This window comes from Lissotriton helveticus, chromosome 1_1 (genome assembly GCF_964261635.1).
Source record: "Lissotriton helveticus chromosome 1_1, aLisHel1.1, whole genome shotgun sequence".
NCBI classification, from domain to species: domain Eukaryota; kingdom Metazoa; phylum Chordata; class Amphibia; order Caudata; family Salamandridae; genus Lissotriton; species Lissotriton helveticus.
The window spans coordinates 1,669,168,613-1,669,186,722 of NC_136057.1; the positions used below are offsets into that span (position 1 = coordinate 1,669,168,613).

General features: G+C 51.2%; 1 protein-coding gene across 1 annotated transcript in view; it reads right to left on the minus strand.

Moving 5' to 3' along the window:
• LOC144830677 (thiol S-methyltransferase TMT1A-like) overlaps positions 1–18,110 on the minus strand; it is a 285,581-nt gene that overhangs the window by 171,438 nt on the left and 96,033 nt on the right. The gene's annotated exons all lie outside the window — the stretch shown is intronic.

Genomic DNA, 18,110 nt, shown 5'->3' on the forward strand with positions numbered 1-18,110 from the left:
AGCTCTCCCCCCCCATTCCATAGAGGAGACTCAGGACACCACAAGAGCCAAAACAACAGTAATAGTTCCCACTGAAAATGGCCCTACCACAACTACAACAGCGCAAATCCACCAGTCAAAAGCCTTAGGTCCATCTCCCCAGTACGCGGGCCCAAGCACCTCCCAGTATGATCATGAACTTGAGTTCAAGAATTACAATTTAATGCTCCCCCAACCGGATTCTCCTGTCCTAGTGCCGCCAGCCGTTGGGGAGTTCACAGGCTCCTTTCTTTATAACCTCGAACAAAAGATCGAAAGAACCCTTGACTTAACCCCTATCCCATCATGGCCCCAAGAATCTCCCTGGACCCACAAAACGCAAGCTGAAAATTCTGCCCACAATAGCAGTACAGGTACGACAACAGATAACCCATCTCAGTTGGAGATAAATAGTGCCACCAATAAAGCTCTTTTGTGGCAATCCACCAAGATGGAACTACAGATAGATCTCCTACAGGCAATAGCTGGACAATTATCAGACATTAGCTTCAAGGTGGAGGCCCTGGCTAACAGGATCCCCCCGAACATGCCCTTCAACGGGGGGGCCTGCTCTTGTCGCTGCTCAGTCCTCATTGAGAAGTGGGCTTCTTTTGCCAGAGGTACTAGCAGAAATAATGGAAATAGCGAAAGGGAGATCTGCGGTGCCAACGCCAAACAATAAAGAAGAGCGGCCAAAGTACAACAGCAACACCCCAAAGGTGACACAGTCACTACGGGCCCCATTGGGGAAGAGCGCCACAGCCAACAAAGGCAAAAGCATAGAGCACACGACAATCCACTCAGTCAGCAGCTCACCTGAACCCACAACAGTCGAAAACCCAAACTACAGGGACACCGATGACATCGGAACAGCTAGGCCGGAAGACTCGTCAGGCACAACAGACACGCAGAATCCCCCACTGACAAGGAGAGCAAAAAAGAAGCTAAAAAAGCAACAGAAAAAGTTAAAGCTAAAAGTGAGACAACCACAGCTATTGAAGCTCAAGCACCCACCTTCGAAGGAGGGGACAAAAGCACAAGCAACCCAGTTCTATCCAATATTCACAGATAAAAACTGGGGCAAAAGGACTCCCCCGGTCCTCCAACCAAAGGGAGAGCAACATATACAAATCACATTGTTAAGCTCCCCTAGCTCAAAGGGTGATAAGCCACCAGTTACGCAAACCACCCCAACAGGAAAGCAGCCAATGGCAGGATCTCGCCCATTAGTGCCAAGTCGGCCCCCACAGCCAACATTCGTGTCTCAAGCAGCCAATCTGCCCCAACTTCAAACAAGCCCCCAGCATCGAACCATGATTAACACCGCCCAAACCAAGAGGCCGCAAGGAGGTGCGCCCCTAAATCCCCCAGGCAGTTACAGGACAGTGCCCACTCCAGCAGATGCAGTGACAAAAAAGGGAGCCGGGGAGCAATATTTGAGCGCACCTGCAGACATCTATGAGGTGGTTCTCACTCCAAGATTTTCCAGCGCAGGACGGCATGATATCCTGAACCGGAGCAACCTCCTACGTCTCTTCAAACATCTGGATAACATGGCCAAGACACAATCAGGGGACATTGAATGGGTGAAATTCGAGACCCTGAAAGGGGACACACATGGAGACTCCACCGTGGTGGGACTGAAGAACAAAGAAACACAGCAAGCCATCGTGCAAAACTCCAAGCTACTCGCAGAATGGGGCATTGAAGTACAGATATCATCGCCCCCAAAATATCCACTTGTCTTGGTCCCAGATAGCGGGAGAAAGGTCACCCGATCTGTCCTAAAAGGGACAACCAGCATGAGTCCCTAAAATAGAAGCCAGACGGGCCAAAGGGCACCCACAGGAATCAGAATCCTATGCGAAAATAACCAACGAGTAATACACAACATCTCTCCCACCCCTGAGCAAAAGGGTCTTGGAAGCAGGAGGACACAGCACACCTAGCCATCACAAAAGTTTGCCCCCAAGCGGGGATGCTAGGTTTGGTACCACTGCGAAATCACACCTGACTGTAATCTCCTGGAACATAGCAGGGATTAGTAAAATCTGCAATAATGAAAATCTGAAGCAGTTCCTGGAAGGTGGAGACCTAATTTGTCTCCAAGAAACTTGGGCCCTGACCTCTACCCCCCTGGCCGGGTATTACGAATTTCAAACACCAGCAATGAAAAAGAACATATTTGGTCGCCCAGCAGGCGGACTATCAATTTTCATAAAACATGAGTGTGCCTTCGTTGCCACTTCCATCAACGTAAACCTACCCGGCCTACAAGCTCTACAGATAAGAGGTCCGAGTCTCACCAAACAACCAATCCATCTGTTAGTTTTTAACTGCTACATGAATCCCGCACAGACCCTAATGAAAGACCATCTGGCGGCACTGGCATCAAAACTGGAGGACTTGCTAAATAAATACAAACCACACCAGGTCATTCTAGCAGGGGACTTCAACCTAAAAGATCTAGACAACTCGGAACCCCTCCCACAAGGATCAGGAAGGGCAGCTCTCCTGCGCGACCTTTTCCTCAGCTACAAATTAACGTCAACTCATGCACAGAAAAAATCTAGTTCGAGTGCCTGGCAGCCACAGCATACTTTTCGGAATGTGTTCAGAATCAACTACATCTTGATAAGTGGAGCACTGGCGGACAGAATGTCTGACTTTGAAGTAGTGAACCGGCAGGACAGTGACCACAAGCCACTTAGAGCCTCATACCAGCTGGTCATACCGGCCGCCACCGTCTACCAACCCATTGGGGAGTCAAGCGGGGAGGAGACACACACTGTCCTGCGGAGAATCAAATGGACAGATAAGACAGAGGTGAAACTTCAACTATGGCTGGGTCAGAAACAGCAAGGGAGTCAGGTTGCATCTGATTCCCCCATAACAGGATGGGAGCTAATCATTGTGGATATACAAAACCATTTTGGTAATTCTAAACCACAAAACTCAATGATAAAAGTGCCCCCCAAGAAACAGAACGCCTGCCCCAAGGAGATTTGGGAACACAAACGACTCCTGCGCAAGGCTTGCGCAACAAAGAAAAGAGGGGGCACCCAAACTGTAGGCCTATCAATACCGGAATTGAGGGCCACCCTTAGGAAGAAGCTATGGGAACTTACAAAAATAGATATGGAAAGGAAATGGCTAAAAGTTTTCTCCCTCCTCAAACAAAAGAACCATGTACGACTCTGGAGATTCATCAATCAGCTGAGTAATCGAGGGCCAACAAGAGAAAATGGGGTAGCTGAAAAAGACTGGATCCAACATGTGAAAAGGCTATACGAAACAGTCCCCAGTAATACATTCTCGTCAACGGACAAGGCGGAGCCAACTGAGGAGTCCCCCCAGGCCGGCCTCCAGTCAGAAGCAGCCATCTCAAGCCCAGGCAACACCCCAAGGGGCAGCAGGTCCCAGGCCGACGTAGATGAAATCACATCAACCTGGACAAACATCAGACAGGTCACCAACACCATCAAGCGAATGAGGAATGACGGCGCGCCGGGGCCCAACGGGATACCAGCGCCGGTCTTTAAACAGGCCTCAGAGTACTGGGCGGCACTCTTAACCCAGCTCTTTAATTTCACCTACCTGACGGCTACAATCCCCGACTCTTGGAGGGGCTCCATACTATTCCCAATCTTTAAAAAAGGTGACCGCATAGAGCCCTCGAACAACAGACTCATCGCTCTGCTCGACTTGGAGGCCAAGGCATATGCACACCTACTACTCTGCGACCTAGAAAAATGGGCAGAAGAGGAAAACATAATACCTACGTATCAGATCGGCTTCAGGTCCAAGGCATCTACAATGGACAACGTCCTGGCGTTAGCACATCTATCAGCCAAGGCAACCTTGAATAACCACCCCCCACTATTCTGCTTCTTTGTGGATTACAGTACAGCATTTGACAAAGTGGACAGAAAACACCTATGGTGGAAATTAGAAAAGTGGGGGATAGCATCGAGACTTTTGAAGGCAATCATGTCATTATATGAGGCCACCTGGGTGCGGGTGAAAACAAGCACTTGCACTGTCACTCGCAAAATTGCCACAGCAAACGGGCTGAAACAAGGGTGCGTGCTGGCCCCCATCCTATTCAATCTATATACAGCGGATCTGGGTGAGGCCCTAAAAGGTGCCAGTCTTGTAGCCCCCAGATTAGGAAGACTGAGGCTACCAGTCTTACAGTACGCTGACGATACAGCCATAATGGATCACACGAAGATAGGCCTACAAAGAGCTTTAACTGCCCTAAACAGCTTCAACATCGCCAATAGCCTGACAATAAACAAAGGGAAAACTAAGGTTATCATCTTCGGATCCACCCCCAGAAACGCCAAGCACTGTGGCATTTGGGAAATGCTAAAATATACTCTGTGGCCTCCTATAACTACCTGGGGGTTTGGTTCTCGGAACGAGCCAAAGCAAACGTCCATCTCAAACAGCTGGGTTCCTAAGCCAACAAGGTAATACACTTGCTAAGACAACTAAGCAAGAACCTTATCAGCCCATCTGCAAGTCCAATACTGATAGCCTTAAGAGCCAAGCTCCTTCCCGCAATCTCCTACGGACACCTGGCCTTCCCTGGGAAGCTGGATGTTCTTCTTAACTCCGCCCAAGTTAAGGCCTACAAGTTGGTGCTACAAATACCAAGGGCTGCAAGAAGTACTAGACTGAGGCTAGAGCTTGGCCTAGCAAGGCCCGACACGATCGGCCAGGGGGAGCTTATCAAGCTGTACCTAAGGATACTAAAGGCCCCAGCCAACTCCTTGAAACAGCACTTGATTTGTATCTTTGAAGACCCAGCATCGACCTGGCACACCTGGCTGGGAATTGCAACAAAATCTCTTAAATTAGTGGAAGAAAATATTGCACGGCAAGACATCCTGCTGAATGTCTGGAAGCGGGCCATTAATAAACAAGTCCATGAAATCTCCTTTGAACTTGATTACAAATCCCTTCACCGAAGCTCAAATTTGGAACCCTTAAATAACTCATACACAGCGGGTAAAGCACAACCTTATCTAAGCGAGGCCATTACAACGCAGGCCCGAAGTAAAATTCTATCCATGAAGCTGATCACGCTCGGGATAGTAGATTTCAACCCCGCTTGGGCCCAAAGAGGGGAAGCCATATCCTGTAGGCTATGTGCGTACAAAAGGGAATCCTGGCTGCACCTTCTCTGCTGTTGCCCTCATTTCATGAACGAACGCCGGCGACTGCTGCGCCTGATCTGCCTTAATCGGAGTATAACAACCTGCTCGGAAGCTTCAGCCCTGTGCTTGTCAACCACTACTACTATGACACTAGCGAGATTGGCCAAATTTGTTCACCAAATCAGACAAGCACTAAAAACCTATAACGATAACATTTTATCATCTGGGAAGGTCACCCCCAATGTAACGGATCAGAGTTGAAGCGTACCTGTCACGTAGCATCATTGATAGTGCCACCGCTGGGAAAGGCCAATCAAATGGGACTAAGACTCTCGCTCTACTCTGCTTGTTTCCATACCATTCTTTTAACCAGTACAGGCGTACATCGTTTGTTTTAAAATATGCAAAGAAATTCTAGAATTACCGTTTTCTGTATTTTTTATTTTTTTACTGTAAAGATTTTAATTAATCGCACAGTTATTAAAAACTTGAAACTGTCCTGTGGACCGTCCGGGCCTCTAAACTCCCGCGCCACCGCCTGCGTGAGCCATTGCAGCTGCGCCGCCAGGTAGTACCACTCAAAATCTTGCACCGCCAGACCTCCTTCCTCCCGTGATCTGAGCAAGGTGTTCAATGCTACACGTCTCCTGCCAGAGCCCCAGATGAACCCTATCACCATCGACCGCAGCATCCTGAAGAAGGAGATCGGAATCCACACTGGTAGCGTGCGAAACAAATAAAGCAGCCGCGGGAGGGCCACCATCTTCAACAACGCTATTCGTCCGGCTACGGACAGGGGAAGGGTACGCCAAAACCCCATACTGCCTCTAATGCCCCTCAAAGCTCTGCCCACATTTCCCTCATAGAGGAGCGAGTGGGTGTGATAAATATAGACACCGAGGTACGGTAAGCACTCCGACTCCCAACGCAGTCCCTCCAGCACTGCGGGCCGGGCGCAACGTGACGTCAGTGGGAATAAACAAGTCTTGGACCAGTTAACATGCAGCCCCGACAATTCGCCAAACTCCCGAAGGAGGGTCTGCGCTCCCCATACCAAGGTCTCCACGTCGGCCAGATATAGTAAGAGGTCGTCGGCATACAAGGAGATGTAATGCGGCTCACCGCGTAGTAACACCCCCCCCATAATATCGACCCTGCCGGGCTCGCGCTGCCAGAGGCTCGATTGCCAGCGCGAAGAGGAGCGGGGACAAGGAGCAACCCTCTCGGGTGCCTCTTTCCACCGAGCATGCCGCAGATATTGAACGGCCCGTACGAACCCTGGCGGTAGCAGAGTTATACAGCAGCTGCGTCCAATGGACGAAATCATCCCCTAACCCGAACCGACGAAGCACGCAAAACAAATACGACCACTCCACGCTGTCGAATGCCTTTTCGATATCCACCGACAGCACTGCCGCGCCTGGTGGACCCTCCCCCTCAACGTCCATGGCCCGTATCAGTCGTCGTATGCACGTCAAAGTGTTCCGCGTGGGGATGAAGCCCGACTGATCCGGGTGCACCAGCGTACGCATATGCATGGACAGACGCGTGGCCAAGATCCTACTCAGTACCTTATAGTCCACAGTGAGCATCGAGAGCGGGCGATAAGCCGTCCTCGCGGTAGGCAATCCGCCCTTCTTCAACAACGGTACTATGATCCCCTCTCTGGCCGATGGCGGTAACCTGCCCAGTTCCCAGGCCTCGCCATACACCTGATGTAATTGAGGTGCCAGGAGGTCAATGTACGAGGCGTAAAATTCCACCGGCAAACCGTCAGCCCCCGGCGTCTTCTTCCTTGCCATGTGTTTAACCGCTGCTCTAATCTCTCCCAAGGAAATAGCAGCACCCAGCGCGTTCCCCTGTTCTGAGTCTAACTGCGGTAACTGCGCCTCCTCCAAGAAGGTATCCAGCTCAGCCGGAGGTGCTGTCAGCCTGCTCCGGTAGAGCTCCGTGTAATAGCCCACAAACTGGTTGTTGATCTCTTTCTGCGAATGAACCAAGTCCCCTGCGGGCATAGCCAGTGACAGTATCGGCGTGCCCCTAGTATGCGGGTTGGCCAGCCACGCCAACAACGTACCCACCCGATCTCTCTCTGTGTGCGTCCGGACCATGTACTCTCTATAATCAAGGCAGCGAAGCCTCTCAACATGAGTGGCCACCCGCTCCCGAGCCGCTAGCACTTCCTTCCTTCCTACTGGTCTTCTCCGCCTGCCGCAGTGAGGCCTCCTCCCGGTCAATACCGCCTAGCAACGTCCGACGCGCCCCCGTTGTGGATGAGAGGCCCACACCCCGTATCACAACTTTGAAGGCGTCCCACTCATGCGCCCTGGTAGTCGCGGATCCCGCATTCTCCTGAAAATAATGCTCTATGCCCTCCCGTATCTCCGCGTTAAACACTGGATCCTCCAGCGCCAGCGGGTTCAGTTTCCAAGTGGGAACCGATTGCCGCTGTCTCGACCAGAGGACCGTGAGAAAGCAAGGATTATGATCCGAGATAGTCCTCGCTAGGTATTCGCTGCTGCGTGTGAGTTCCTGGGCTCCAGGTGTACAAAGAACAGTGTCAAGGCGCACATGGAGGTCATGGGGCGCAGAGTAAAATGAATAATCCCTATCCACGGGGTGGTGTGTCCGCCAGGCATCCAAGAGGCCCCACTGTTCCTGCCAATCCTTCCGTGCCTTGGCCACCCTGCGCACTACCGATTGTGCCAGTGGGGGATGGGAACGATCCATCTCCAAGTCCACCACCGAGTTAAAGTCCCCCCCCAGAAACACTGTGCCCACCAATAGGGACGCAAGCCTCCCCGAAAGCATCGAGAAGAACGCAGCCTGATCAACATTTGGGACATAGACACTGCAAAGCGTGACATCCCGACCATCGAGACGCCCTAGCAAAGCCACAAACCTCCCGTCTGAATCCACCATCGTCGTCATGGGTTGAAAGGGGACACCTGCGCACACCCAGATCAGAGTCCCCCTAGCATATGCGGAATAGGTGGTATAGAAGAGTTGCCCCCTCCATCGCCGCTGCAGCGCCTGCCCTTCCGCCTGAGTTAAATGTGTCTCCTGTGAAAAGGCCACCTGGACCCCCCTACGGACCAAATATGTATGCACCTTATATCGCTTCCTCATCGAGTTGAGCCCCCGCACATTCCAAGTAATACATTTCAATTCAAGTCTAGCTGCCATCAGTAGTCCAACCCCACACAACCCTACCGGCACACTGACAACCCCCTTTAACGTGTAACAGAACCAACCAACCCCCAGTCCACCCTCCCCAGAACAGGCGCCAAACAGTTGTTACCCATCCAAACCCAACCCCCGTCAACGAGGGGAACTCTGGTAACCACCAGAGACTCACAAACTATGTGAGGTAGAGGGGTGACCCCACACCAGCCAGGCCGGACAGCAAGAGACCCACCACACCGTGAGAGGCCGATCTCGTATATGGTAGCCTCCTCACCCCAGCTGCGCCTCGACCCACCTGCGTTCTCAGTTTCCCAGGGTCCTCTCACTCCCCAGTAACACCACCTCAACACAGAAGAAAGCGGTCCTCCCAGCGCCAGGAAATGGTCCTCCAGTGTCCCCTACAATGTCAATACCACAGGCCGAGCATGCCCCCATACTGTACTTCGCTCAGCATCTGGAAAGATCATTCGTCCAGCAGTCCATCGGCCGTATGTGGGGTAACCTGAGGTAGCTCCCCTGGATCCTTCTCCGAGCCTCCAAAATCCGCCTCATCGGAGCCCAGCCGGGAACCTGAGTCTACCGATGGAGCCTCCGTCACCACTCCAGAGATAACCGACACCGCCTGCAGGGCAGCCTGTCTCTCCAGCTCCGTCTGTGATGCGGAGGGGGACCTCCTGTTCTGTACCGGTTTCCGGTTGCGCCTACTCCTGCGTGGTTTTGGTTGCTCCTCCGTTGCCTCCGCCCAGTTACCAGCGCAGTCTTTGCCCGCTCGGTACCGTTCCAGCCACTGCCAAGCTTCATCCGGCGTATCACAAAATGTCGCTACTCCATCTACCATCACTTTCAAGCGTGCCGGAAACAGCAAGGAGTACTGCACTCCTTCATCGCGAAGGGCCCTCTTGACCGCCAGGAAGGAGAAGCGACTACGTTGGACCTCCTGGGAGTAATCGGGGAAGAGAGACACCGACACGTTGTCCACCTTATATGGGCCAGCCGACCTAGCTTGCCGTAGGATGATGTCCCGATCTCTGAAATGCAGCAGGCGCGCAACCACCGGCCGGGGGGGGCGGCCCGGAGCCGGGGGCCTGGCCGGGACCCTGTGAGCCCTCTCCAGGGTATAGAAGTGCGTCAGGCCCTCAGGGACCACCACATCCCGCAGCCACCGTTCCAGGAAAGAGACCATGTCGCTCCCCTCAATATTCTCCGGCAAACCCACCACTCGGATGTTGTTGCACCGATTGCGCCCTTCCGCATCCTCCGCTCTCCTTTCCAGGTGGCGCACTCTGCACAACAAGTCCTCCATCGCGGTGCCCGTTGCTTTCTGGGCCGGCCTCAGTGTCTCCAGCGCTAGCTCCGCAGTCTTAACCCGATCGGCGAGCTTGTCGTGGTCCGCCTTCAGGAGGCCCAGGCCCGTCGACACCTGTGCAATGTCCTGCCGCAGCGTGTCTCTAGTGTCCCCTATGGCCTTGAGGATCTGGTCCATCTGCTGTTGTTGTAGCCCCGCACTCTGGCCCTCTATCGAGCTCTGTCCTTGCACCTCCGGCGGGTCTTCAGTCTGGTCGGCCGGCGCCGCTCCTGTACCCTTTCGTGGTTTCCCCATTGCGCAGATCCGGGTCTCGCCAATCGCGCCAGGTGCCAGATGCCAACTCAGATGCGCTCCTGGCCGCTATAGGAACCGTGCTCCCAACAGCTACTTCCAGTCAGTTTACCAGGACCATGGCCTGGGTGGCCGCCCGTGCATGAAGGTCCAGGCACCAACCCCCGCTCCAACTGACGCTGTGGGCCCGCTGGTATCCGCTGCTCCAGTGGAGACACCACTCGCCAGCCTCAGCACCCTCCGATCCAACCACCAGGGGCACGCAACAGCCACAGCGCCTCGTCAAGTATGAGGTAAGCCGGCCGGGTATCTCCGCATCTGGGGGGGCTCGGTGCGAGCTCAAGTCTCTCACCCCAGTTGGCAGCAAGCCATGGGGGCAACCTCGGGCCAGCCGTGCCACCAAGGGACCTCCAGGAGCCGCCCAGTGGCCAGAGTCACGCGGCGCAGGGGCTAAGGCACCACCGTCGTCGTCACCACTGGGTAGAGAACGGGGCACCCTTGTCCAAGTCTTGCCCAGCCTGTGAGCGCACCAGCCGCCCAATCAGCGGCCCACTGGCAAGGCCCCCCAGCAGGCCGGGCACCACACACCGCCTTGGGCTCCTCAGCTACCTCTCCCGAGCTGGGCTCCGCGCCTAGTTCCTAGGCCGCACCATGCCTCCAGCAGCACATCTGGCCAGGCCCCCAGGTATCGCCTCTCATCGCACTGTGCGGCGCACTCCAGGACCGCACCAGGCACCGTCCCCCACCGGTGATCGTGCCGCGCCGCGGCTCGGGTGCGATGAGGCCGTGGTACAGCTCACCGGGCCCCCCCCCCGCTTAGCGCCACCAGCCGCTATTATGCCTCCACAGTCGGTTGCGAGTGTCAGTGCAGGGCGCCCGTGTCCACAGCCGCCAGGGAGCCGTTTTCAAGCAGGCGCCGGCCTCCGGTCATCCGCGGCAGTTCCGGCCTCCCAGCCGCACCTCGCTAATTGAGGCCGGGGATCAGGCAACAGCAGTAGGCCACAGGCAAGATGGCCGGTTGTCACCAGCGCCGTCCCTCCGATCCCCGGGCTCGCAGCTTCCGCGAGCCTCTCCACGCTTGCAAGCGCCGCCGAGGTGCTCCGCTATCCCTAGGCACCACGCTGGGTCGTCGGCGCCGCCGGGGGAGGTCGGAGTCAGGATAAACACGAGATCGGCCCCGGAGCTCGGGACTCAGGCGGCCATGCCCGGCGGAGTTCAAGCCACGCCCCCCAGCACCTTGCATACACACTAGACGTGGAGCTGCTCCACGAATATAAACAAGAATTTGCAATGCAATAGGTCGCGCATTTGCGAGAGTTTAAACTATTGGCATTGTAAATGACAATGCCTTTTATTTATGTTTTAAAAACCAACACATAAATAAAAGGCATTGTCATTTCTAATGCCAAGAGCTCAAACTCTCCCAAAAGCGAGACCTATTGGCTATGCCAATGCTTGTTTTTAGGCTTTGTTTTGTGTCCAATGGCAAAGCATTTTTCGTGTTTTGGGGAGACACGGTAGTATGTGTTTTGAAAAGCGTGCATGTTGGAAATATTTTTTTTTTAAGCAAACGGATTTACAGTGTACTTTTTAAAATTAATTAATGCACCCTGAGCGTGCGCATTTTTTAGTTTACTTTGTTTTTAGGCTACTGCGAGCACATAACTGCACTGCACACCAAGCTTTAAATTAATAGCGGTGCGCACACTTTTTCTAATTTTGCGTTGTTGAATTTTTTTTTAAGGCTTTGTTTTGTGTCCAATGGCAAAGCATTTTTGGTTGTTTTTGGAGCCATGTTATCACATTTTTTTTTCAATTTTTAGTGGTGAGCTGAACAAGTAAAAGTGGAGAGTAACAGGGGTCATAACCAGTGGCAAACTGGGCTGCCTAGGCACATAGACAGCTATCTCACTCTCCTTTGTTTCAGTCCAAGCATAAGTACATCTACACGTTAGCAGGGAGCTGGTGTATGCATTCTCTGCCAATCGCACACAACAAACCACCTTACATACCTTCACATATCCACTCAAATACATCAGTACCTTCTAAGCTTAAGCATGCTACCTGCCACTCATTTTCACTTCATTACACACAGACACGCTGATGCGCAGGCACTTAGCACAGGAGGAAAACAACATTTCTCATTGAGAAATGTACTGAAACGCATCCCACATGGGATTTCCTATCAAACAACACACCTCGGACCAAGTATGCCCAACAAAGTGACATGCAACAGGTCTGCAAACTGCTTTGGCGCCTCTTCTGGGTATAAAGCACTATATGAATTTAACCCCATAACAATACCCAAGATTGTTGCCATTAAGGTCCTATGAACCTTGAACGAAAAGATATCAGACTTTTAACGTGTGGGAGGGTAGCATGTTACTGTGTTAAAAAATGCACTCGTTTTTTCCCCATAAATCAAAACACAGCACAATTAGCTGTGTGGCGAGCTGTAATTGGATATTTCATTACATTTGCAAAATATATTTTTATTTTTTGTCCTATATGATGTGATACTTCGCTTTATAACGAATACGCATCACACATGATGCATTGGAACACCGGAAGCTAAAACTGCCTGGAGACCACCATTACCGCACAACTGAATCAATATTTGGTGTGAAATGTAAAACAAGTGTGGTGTGTCCCAGTGACAGTCCACCAGTACCCCCCTGAACCTGTCTGACCAGTGTAGGTTTGTAGCTCAGGAAAGACTTGTTTAGAGCAATGGCTGCCCTGCCACAGACCTGTCTGGAAAGCTCTCACACCCCCACGGGAAGCCTCAAATTACATCTGGCAAGGCTAATCCAGTTTGCTTATCTGTAGGGAAAGGGCTGCAGTCCCTCCCCGGGGGCCTGCCCTTTGATTGAAAGCAGAGCTATAGTGCCAATATCGGCCCCACTCACCAGCCCTCCCGCAGCAACATACAGGTAGCATAAATAAGCAGACAAGACAACTTATTGGTTGGAGAAAATTGCTGCAGGTTTATTAGCATACAACTTTGCCAACATGGTGGGTTATCTTACAGGCGATCCAAAGGCAAGCCGCCCCTCGCGGCCTACCACCTGATGGGCCAAACTTGCATCGTGGCCTTAGCCAATCTGTGCTTAGCGGTTGTGGTGAGGGGATAGCCACTCCCGCTTCCGGTGAACCATTGGTCCACCCTCTTACTCACACCCCCCCACGAGGGGCGGAGAGTTCAAGCAACCCCCGGTTTTACAGGTTTCCAACCGCCCGTAGGATAAACGGGGCGCCGTCACACCCCAGGGTCCACCGCACAGACTTCCTGGGGATATTAGGCCTCAGCACACTTTGTGCTTGTGAATAGGGTACCCTGGAGTACTTTTCCGCCTCTGAGTACTTTTCCGCCTCTGAATCGCCCTGTAACTCCGCCACAGCCCTGGGTGTGGCGACCGTCGCAGCCAGGGCCCCCCACCAAGGCCGGCATTCTTACTTACATCCTGCTAATTCTAGGGCCTCACGCCTATTCAGCAAGAACCAGTCCATCCTTATAATGGGCAGATGTACCCCCTCCTTCCCAACACACCCTGTGAATTTGGCGTGTAGCACCCAAGTCTGATGAGGCCAAGTCTCTTCTGCCCAGTGAAATTACGCATAGCGCAGAACTTCCTGCGCGCAGGCTCCATCGCCTCCCCTGCCAAGCTCCTTCCACCGGAGCCAGGGGTGATTTCCGACCACTGTGTTTACCTGTCCCCCCTGGATGCTAAGTTGCACCGAGTGGTCATTGTGGTCTTCTACTTCTGGTTCATACTTTGCCCCATTGACCAGACAATTTCCTTGTTATTTTAAATTAACCCTGGTGCAAATAGCAAAGTTGTCACAACAGGCTTGAGGGAATAAGTGTCTGGTGTCCGTCATAAGACCCTGCACCAATTCGTGAAGTGCCAACCTACAGATGCCCGGATCCTGTTATCCACCTTTGACCCTTGATACTTACACCAGTATTGGTGTCGAACTACAAGATTGTGCGTCACATGTTTCGTTATAGTCCTTTTTTGGTGGATTCGCGGGGACCCATCTGTGTCCCTGCAAATGCTGTGTCACGCACTTCCTCTATAATGTCCTAGCCCGTCCCTCAAAGACACCTACAGCCCGCTGCCCCCTGCAGCTCAGGCGAGGGGTTTATGGCCCAGTACACCCCAGTCTGTATTTCTAACATTATCACCTCTACAGGCTCCAGCTATTGTGATTGGCTACCCTTGTCCTGGCCAGGCCTGTCAAAGGCCAATCCCCCCCTTTGGTGACTATCTTGCCATGGGGTATGTGCCCTAAGCGCGGGTGTCCATGAATACTTGCCGTGAAACAAGAGGGGAAATCCACGAACGAATACTTGCCCGTTTTTGAGCAGTGGGAATGCCCAACAATCCTTCAATCATTTTGACAAAATAAGCTCTGCCCCCATGCTCCCCTCAGCATATTGCACCCAAACCCACAAAATAGCTGACTGCTACTGCCAAAGCCTGGCTATAGGACGGAACTTTTAGTCTGTCTTGGATGATCGAGGATCCATCTCTTGTTGCATGCATGCAATCCTTAACATATTCCATTAGTTGGACAGCCCACTGTCTGGCCGCTAGCTTCTCTGGCATGAGTATAAGGCCAGTTTGAGTTTTGCATCGGCAACGTCCCTTCTAACACTGTGTAGAATATCACCTCGTGTTTATCACTTGTACTATTCATCCCCCTTTGCCTGGCACTCGATGGACCCTATGAAGCCTTCAACACGCACCCTATACAACTGTATATACATGTTGTGCAACTAGGGGAACTGTTACTTCCTCACTCGTATTTCCTGGCGTGTGAAAACTGCAAAGGAACCCTTACTTTAGTACCTGAATAACCATGAAATAAAATACTGTCTAGGTGAAAGGTTACCAGTGGACTTAGCCAAGGGCTCTCCACTGCGTGTCAACCCAAGTTGTTGAATGTTTGACTGTTAAATTTTTTCCTGCCCAAATCCGGACCCTTCAAGGAAAATGAACCAAAGCAATCGCCTACATGGCCATAACGCACCAACCTGTGTCCAAAGGAATTAGACAAGTTAGAGTCTTTATTGTATCAGCCAGTCCGTAAGCGGAGCCAGACTAGAAGGTCCTAGTGGGGTCAAACTGGAGGAGGTATCTGTGGCTATATCAGGCCCAAAATTCTGTATAAATTGATCCCGCATCACCATATTGCCAATGGGCCTGAGTTAAGAAACTGGTGATGCTGTGACGCAACTTATGTGAATTTCTCAGCGTGGGCCATAAAGTCGTGCTTACGGAAGCCCAGACTTGACAATACCATTGTCCCTGACCACCTGGACAAGCCCTCTCCCCTGCTGTGAGCAACCTTATAGTGTGTCACAAGTCCTGACCTTCAGATAACTACTGGAAAAGACCCCTGGGCACCCCCCTAATGATTGCCATACCATTCTTCTGCCAATCTACCCATGTGGTTATCCCTCCAGTTATCTATGAGTTGAGGCCAGTAGTTGAATAAGGTAATTGAGCACCACTGGGCTGAAGTGTAAGGATGTCATGGTAATTGCACAACCGCTACACTTAACACTGCTTCTACTTCTCCCTACAAGAAGTCTGAACCGAGTTGCCACCTTGCCCCCCAAGAGCACTTAACCTGGAACAGCATTCAGGCTCCTGGCCCGGAGCACGCCCTGGCAATTCCTGCTTCCGTTCCCACCTGTCCTTCTCAGAGTGGTGCCTGTGTACTTGATCCGATTGTCCTGCTCCAAGCCCTGGCAGGCCGGTCTGCTAGGTGTGGTTTGACCGTTATAGAATGAACCTGTGCGTTTCTGGAAGAGAGAACAAATCCATGACGCTTGGACGCCTCAGGGCAGCTATGTGCGCTCTATAAAACTCAGTTCATTCATTCATTCATGAAAACAGCCCCTAACCAGCACTGACCGGTAAGCCTATTGCTAACTCGATCACCAGGATCAGAGCCCCTTACTTGCGCACCAGTTGCTGTACAAAAGAACACATTCAATTATTGCACACGAGATGCATGATATGCCCAGACACACCATTTGTTTAAAAGAAAACGCATTTCAATTTTGTCACAGGGGATGCAAGATTTGCCCACACTCTGCCATTGCTTACCGAGCGAACACCCCAATTACTTTCCTAGTAAATCAACAAATTGCCCAGACTCATCAGTTGTTTTAAAGAAGAAAACATCCCGTTATTGCACAGGAACTACCTGATCTGCTCAGATTAACCCGTTGGCTACCAATGTATTTCTTCCATGGGGTGTTACTTGCGCTCCCCACAACAGGGACAGTAATGACTCCTGGGGAGAACCTGGGTGTCCCAGACCCTAGCTCACTGCCCCCCCCAGTGTGCATTACCCTTATACCTGTTGATAGTTCAGGTGGCCCCCCATGTGGGTCGGGCGGTTCCCCAGCGCGGTTCCTGCATGTGAGACATAAAACATCGATTAGCAGCCCTGCCCCCCTCAAATAACAATATATATTCTCTGCAATGACGCAGGGGCCATCAATGTCCCCCACGCTACCAAGGCCAAGCCTGTTTGTCAGTTTACCAGAACTAGTTTCTCCATATTACATTTTCGGAAGGAGTTGGGTGGGACAAACACTTGCGTAGCGACAGAGACAGTAGTGTAGTGTTGTGTCTTGAAACTTAGGGCCATATGTATCAAGCAAATTGGCATTCGCAAAGGCCGAAATTCGCAGAATTTTGGCTTTTGTGAATGCGAATTTGCTAAATGGTATGTATAAAGCAAAATCTGGTGCAAAAAAAGGAATCGCAAAATTTGCGATTCCTTATTTTGCAATTGCATTTAAGGAATGCAATGCATGAAGCTAAAAAAATTAGCAAAATGTCTTTAAGGAATCGCAAAGTTGCGAATTCCTTGAAAAATGCAAATTTTTGCATTTTGCAAAGTGGCATGTGACGCACATACATGCCCTTAGGGCATGTATGTGCGCCACATGTGCACCCATGCATATTTCAGGGGTGCAACAGGGTGTCCTTTGGACACCCCTGCACCCTTGAAATTATTCTCAATTTGCGATTAGCAAATTGCGAATCGCAAATTGAGACTAACTTCCCATTCATTCCTATGGGCCTCCTGGCCCATAGAAATGAATTGGAAAGTATTCCTTAATTGCGATTCGCAATTTGCTAATCGCAATTAAGGAATTTTAAGAAATCGCAAAAAAATGGGATTTTGTACATACATACCTATTTGCAATTCTCAAATAGCGATTTCTTAATAATCGCTATTTGAGAATCGCAAAACTGGATGATGATACATATGGCCCTAAGTCAAGTATTCAGATGCTAAGTCTGATGATGACCATTGCACTATGGTGTGTGTGATGTAGAATCACATCTTAACTCGTCCCCTTACCATTCTACCTAGGAACACCTCCTCATCCCAGGCCTTCAAACTGACCTCAAAGTTCTCCTCCTTTAAAGACACTTCCAAATTCCATGCATAGCCCTCACTAATATCTCAAGGAAGACCTTTTATCATAGCAAGTTCTATTCTCCTTGACAATGGAAGTGTCTTCCCAGAGTGTTCTTGTGGTTAGAGATAGGCATTTATTGCAGTATTATCCTTCTAACTGTTTTTGGTATGCTTTTGTAACATGCACACAGTACTTATACTTGTAACACACTGTTCGCTACCTCTTACATCGTGTTTGCTTCCGGTATTTGCACAAGTGCCACAATTGCTTACGTAACGTTTGTTCTTGTGTTTGACTGTCTGCCATGTATTGTAGGCTTGTACCTCTATTTGTACTTTGTACGCTTTGTAACTTGCACTCATGTCACTTTTTCCTCCTGTAAAGCACCGTTAGCTCCTACTTGTATTATTTGCCCGCGTTTGTCACTTTGGTTCATGTAACTTAGTGTTTGCTTTTGTAAGGTGTTCAGTTATAATGCTCCCATGTATCCGTTCTGCTCCTATTGTGAAGCGCCTGACACCTTTGGGTAAAGTCCGCGCTAAATAAAGGCAAATTAAGAGTGGGAACGCATGCCAAGATGATAGCTGACCATGAGGTGGATGGCCAAAAGTGACCTTTCCATGATTTCAGAGTGACAGTGTCAGCGACTCGAGAGACACTTTCTCGTTAGCAAACCCGAATGAAAGCG